We start from the raw sequence: 6,415 nt of genomic DNA, 5'->3' as shown, positions 1-6,415 counted from the left end.
ACATCTCGCCACTGAGGTGACATCAGGTGTCCATCTCATTTATTGTAGCATGATCAAATTAATGTGGGTGATAAGGAGCATAAACCATCACGCGAACTCCTGTCATCCTCGTAGCGGCTTTTGGCTGGCCATCGAACAAAGATGGTCACCGCATTGCGCCCTTTCAGATGTGCTTCTGCGGCCATCTAGAACAGCTCTTCCTTCCGATATTAGTAAGCCACTAGGAGCTATACACTTTTAAATCATCATCTAGATTGGCAAACTAATTTTTTTAAAATGCTTTTTGTGCTTAGTATGTTGTCCTTTCCCCCCCGCACCTCCGATTAGCATGGTTGGCTACGTGCGGTCCGAAAGAAGTTTAACAGATATACGTACATAAAACAAGAAAACTACGTTTTTTTTGGGTTAGATTGCATGAATATAAATGTGTCGTTAAACCCGCCACCACTCGATACAGTCAATTAAACAAAATGTGTTGGAGAGCAAAACCCACAGCAACATTTACACATTTGAGTACCGCGACAAACGGTTTTCGCCGGTAATTACAACAACCCACCTCATCAGGCGATTCGCCAGAACTGTGGAGAAATCCTCCTGTTTGTGGCGAAAGCCTACTGAACGCGTAAAACAAAACGAGAGAGTGTTTTTTTTCTTTCCTCTCTCTCTCTCCGCGACCTCACCTTCGCCAACGTCTTCCTCATCCAACTCCACCTCGACAAAGTTTTCGTCTGCAGTTGCCGGGCACCCACGGGAACTCCCCGTCACCATTGGTCTCTCATTGGCTCCTCCCTCAAATTTGAAGTGATTAAAATCCAGGCCTGTAATAATAATAAGCACTCATTACAGATGGAAGGTCTAATAATACAGTGCTTCTTAACCTTTCTTGCAGCCTTGCACCCCTTAGGTTCTCAATCTTAAAAAAAATGTATAATGTTAATAAACACATAGGGTTTGATGAAACAAAGTATTTGTTACTTACGTGACCGTGCTTAATTTGTGTTTGGACGATTTGCCTTATAAAAAAATATGGCCATGTCTCACAGCCCCCAGAAAGTGCATCTCGCACCCCCAGTTGGCGTGAGTGCGCCTCAGCTTAGTAACCACTGGTCTATTAGATGTGAAAAAAAACAAGTGTTGCACAGGCAGGTTATGGATATATCGAATACACTTTTGAATTATTGACGTGTTTACTTAAATTTTGATTTAAAGCTTTCGTGACTGCAGTAATTCATATTCTTAGTTTTTTCGGTAAAGTCACGTTGAAGGGAAACAACAAAATAATAAAATATATATAAATGGGCCGTTTAAAAATAAATTTATGCAAACCAACACACCTGAAGACGACCGTTTGAGTTATGGTCGAAACGTCGTGAGAATTTTTTTATTGTTTTATATATATTTTATTATTTTGTTGTTTCCCTTCAACGTGACTTTACCGAAAAAACTAAGAATATGTGTTTACTTAAGTTATGCTCTACGCATCTTCAGCTTTCAATTCCACTGAACTAAAAGTTATTATTTTAAGTCATTAAATCTAAACTGCCACGTTAACATTGATACCTATGTAGTGAAGTTAAGGGTGTCACTATGGTGTTAGTGTCGTGGAGTAACGCGCGCGGGGTTTGCAAGCAGTGTGCACGCATGTGGGTTGTGGACAGTGAAGTCACGTCAGGGCACACAGGTGCAGAGAGAGACAGCAACCAGAGAAGGTGACCAATTAAGGGTGATTGGCTGGCTGAAAATGCAGACATGGTGTAGGCGTCTCGGGATCTGGAGATTGAGGTGATAGCGGCGGAAGCCACGGGTGTGAGGCGACGGGAGGTCGCCAGCTTAATTAATGAGGAGTTAATGAGTGAGGGGATGTAAGGCAATGTGCAGAGATACACGGGGGAGTTGTGAGTTGGGTTGGTTGGAGTGAAGACAAGTCCGGGGCCCCGCTCTCCACACCTCGTCCTCTCCAGCGGGGATGCCTGGACCCCCGCTGGAGGCAAGGGCGAGGATGGAGGAGCGAGGGTAGACAGGCTAGCAGTAGAGAAGCTAGCACAGTATGTAGCAAGAGGCTAGCAGGAGAGAAGCTAGCAGAGTGCATAGCGAGACGCTAGCAGTAGAGAAGCTAGCAGAGTATGTAGCGAGAGGCTAGCAGTAGAGAAGCTAGCAGAGTATATAGCGAGAGGATAGCAGTAGAGAAGCTAGCAGAAGATATAGTGAGAGGCTAGCAGTGGAGAAGCTAGCAGAGTGTACCGGTAACAGGCTACCAGCAAAGAGGCTAGCAGACTGTACGGTGGGAAGCTACCAGTGTGTAGTGATAGGCTCGCAGCGGAGAGGCTAGCACAGTGAGAGAGCGGAGCGAGCGAAGCGTGGCAGGCGAGCAGCGCAGGCGGGAAAAGTTGCGATGGAGTTACGTGGTGTTGAACGCGAGGAGTTCTGTTGAATAAAAGTGAAACAGGAGAAAAAGAAAGAAGGTGTCCGCGTGAAATAAAAACACTACATTAGCACCAGCCACTGCCACAAGAGTGCGACTGTGCATGTGGAACCTCTCTCAGGGGCCAGACTAAGTACGGCATGCGAGCAGGCCCTCGGGGGGCATAGTCCTGGTGACGGCATGAGAGAGGGCAAGTGAGGATGGCGTAGTCTGGGTGAACCCGAGAGGGCACGTGACTGGGACGGGGGAGCAAACGGGGCTTGAGGGACATGTGATGCTCAGTCGGGATCCTTCGGGAAAGATCCCGAAGGACGCGTGGCTGAGGGCGGAGCGAGGCCACGCTCAGGAGCATAAAGGGGCAGTCCCGGGAGCGTTCGAGACTGTTCTCTGGAATCAACCCTCGGCACTACGTCTCTCCGATTTTCGGTCTCCGCTCGGTATCATGGGTCAGTCAGGATGTTACTGACTGACCCGGTTATGTAGTTACCCTGTTGGGGTCTAGTTAACGTGTGTAAGTTTATGTAGTTAGCCCTGTTGGGGTGTGTAATAAACGTGTTGCCTCCAAGTCAAGTGTATGCCTCCGTGAAGAACACTACACATATAATACCATGTACATGTTTTTTTAAAATATTGCTGACAGGCTGGCTGGGGGGATGGATGGATGCGCATGTCTAAAGGATTTGGGCATTGTTCGTTTGATGATGACGCAAAAAATTATCAGTTCCGTTTTTGCCGAGTTATGTTCCTTAAATATGAACTCTAGCAGCTAAAAATCAAGATATTGGCACTCACTCGTCCAAATAGTGGACGGCTACGGACATGTCAACCAAAAACATAATTGAGGAACCAGGAGTGTGGCAGTATCGGGTTTCTCTCGCTCACGACAATCCTCCATAAATGGTAGATCAAAAAGAATCACCCAAGTACAACTGTGGTAAAATTCAAGCTGTCAAATATGTCATCGACGATTTTGCCATTCCATGAACATCCCAGCAGTGTGTCGCTGCAATCCATACAGCGTCTACTGACTTCTGAGAGGCGTAGTAGTAGTCGTGCTGTTGTTTTTATAAAGGACGTTGTTGGTCACCGCAAAGAACCGTAGCGACACGACCGCCGCCATTCTACGATAGCTGGGCACCAAAACTGTGCCACACGCCCATCCCCGCATTGGCCTTATGGGGGAGCCTCCGGACCAAAAAAGTTAATTTAATTTAGTTTTCTGTCGGAACGGGAATGGGTTAATTGCCCAACCACACCTTAATTACGTAGGGGACTACAGAGCTTGGGAAATTGTTGGCACTGGCCCAGCGTGTGGATGCGTTTCCGCTTGTCTGTGGTTCCTCGCGCCTCCAAGTCATCCGCTCTCCTCAAGAGTGAGCGAATACCGTGCACATTATAAGTTGATATTATCTTGTGTTTTAAATGTTTACTATGTGAAATTGGCATAAATAAGCATACAAATATCCTACTGTAAAAAGTTACCGTATTTACTGTACCGTACTTAACACTCTAATCTCGAAGACTCTGCATGGGGTGATGTACGTAGTACTACTAGGCTCTTGTTTCAACAACCATGTGTTTGACGATCGCCAGACTGGGTTACAGCCTTTGGAGCGGTTTGGCTGGATCAGCCCGGGACCGCCGGATAATGTTGGAAGCTGGATCATCTCGTGCCGGGTAATCGATGATTAACTGTAGCATGACTGAGATATGATTGAGATATGATTAGTGTTAAAAACTAAACATAGAATTTTATCTGTCTTCTTCTTTCGTATGGCTGATGTAGATGCAGAGCAAGAACTACAATGTCACATTGAGGTGGTCAAGCCCAGACAACCGCAGAAGCGGAGTCGCGAATCACCATCGCTGTGATGATGTCTCCTTCGTATTTGTGGATTGGGGGCATTGCGTCGTTGTGTACGGTCTGTTCTAAGTGACCACAGTCGCACCACAGACATTCTTGGCTCATCACTAATATAATGAGCCAAGAATGTCTGTGTGTAACGCGCGTGACGTCACTCCACGTCGACCAGTCCCCCTAATTAATCATCCTGAACAGGTGGGGTTCTCCACATGGAACCCCCCCCCCCGCACCGTCAATAATAATCATGAATGGGTGACGTCACTCCGCATGAAGATGGAGCAGAAACGCGAATTTGTTTACGCAAATTAGCTTTCATTTTGACCTTTCTTGATGGAAAAGGAAGGCTAATAAATAAATCAATGCAGAAACTAATATAACGAGCCAAAAAAGGCTGTGTGTGTGTCCCACGCGTGACATCACTCCACATGTGCCCCCCCCCCCTCATTATTATTCATGTGCCTGGATTTTTAGCCTAATGCAGAAGGTCGAGCGGCTAAATATGGTATACCGAGAAATCTTCCAAAGTCCTTAATTTAATCAAATAAGTTAAGAAACAATTCCTTATGTGCTACATTTCATAATACAATTTACAATCACACAAAAAAACGTTAATTTACATCTTTTATTTTTCAGCTTCCATCCTAGGACGGGCTAACAAGCTAGTTATATGAGTGATGAGATAATGAAGTAGACTCGTTAGGATGTGTCACGAAATACGTCGAGAACAAATTAATAACAATATTTCAACTGGTTTTTTTGCAAACATATCCTCCATTTAACAAAAAATAATATGGAACAAACTTAACGAGCCTAAAAAAGGTAAAACTGCGCTTAACAATGATCAGTACACAAAAATATTACTTTAGGAAAGGAATATGACAACAGATTAGGTAAGTACAAGTGGCTTATCACATAGACATTTCTAGCAACCAAATACTTTATACACATGCTGCAAAATGTGGAGGGGAAAACCGTAGGACCCAGAGAAAAATCCACATGACCACGGTGAAAGAGACGCACAAACTTAAAATATACAACAGGCGTCAGGGTCAGGATTGAACCCACGACCTCCTGTATACCAGGCGAGGTAGTTAACATCTTGCCACCGAGGTAACATCAGGTGTCCATCTCATTAATTGTAGCATGACCGAGATAATGTGGATGATTAGGAGCATAAATCATCATGCCAACTCCTATCATCCTTGCAGTGGCTTTTGGCTGGCCATCGAACAAAGATGGTCACCGAATCGCGCGCTTTCAGATGTGCTTCTGCGGCCGTCTGGAACAGCTCTTCCTTCCGATATTAGTAAGCCACTAGGAACTATGTACTTTTAAATCATCATCTTGATTGACAAACTCATTTTTTTAAAATGCGTTTTGTGCTTAGTATGCTGTCCCCCCCCCCCGCACCTCCGATTAGCACGGTTGGCTACTTACGGTGCTAAAGAAGTTCAACATATATATGTACATAAAACAAGAAAACTGTTTTTTTAGAATGCATAAATATAAATGTCGTTAAACCCACCACCACTCGATACAGCCAATGAATAAGGTTTGTCATGTAAACAAAATGTGCCAATTAGTTAATACTTTAGCACTAATTGGTTGTGTGTTGGAGAGACAAACCCACAGCAGCATTTACACATTTGAGTACCGCGACATTTTCGCCGCTAATTACAACCAGTTTTATCAGGCGATTTGCCAGAACTGTGGAGAAATCCTCCTCCTGTTTGTGGCGAAAGCCTACTGAACGTGCTAAACCAAACGAGAAAGCTTTTTTTTTCTTTCCTCTCTCTCTCCGCGACCTCACCTTCACCAACGTCCTCCTCACCCAACTCCACCTCGACAAAGTTCTGGTCTGCAGTGGCCGGGCACCCACGGGAACTCCCCGTCACCGCCGGTCTCTCATTGGCTCCTCCCTCAAATTTGAAGTGATTAAAATCCAGGCCTGTAAAAATAATAAGCACTTTCATTCATGACAGATGGAAGGTCTAATAATACAGTGGTTAAATTTCGATTTAAAGCTTTCATGACTGCAGGGATTCATCTTCTTGGTTCTTTCGGTAAAAGTCACGTAGAGTGGAAACAAAATAATAAAGATAATAATAATAAAACATAATAAAATAAAA

The sequence above is a fragment of the Petromyzon marinus genome, chromosome 66, assembly GCF_048934315.1.
Source record: "Petromyzon marinus isolate PM22_M1 ecotype Great Lakes invasive population chromosome 66, UKy_Petmar_22M1.pri1.0, whole genome shotgun sequence".
NCBI classification, from domain to species: Eukaryota; Metazoa; Chordata; class Hyperoartia; order Petromyzontiformes; family Petromyzontidae; genus Petromyzon; species Petromyzon marinus.
This window is presented reverse-complemented; position numbering follows the sequence as displayed.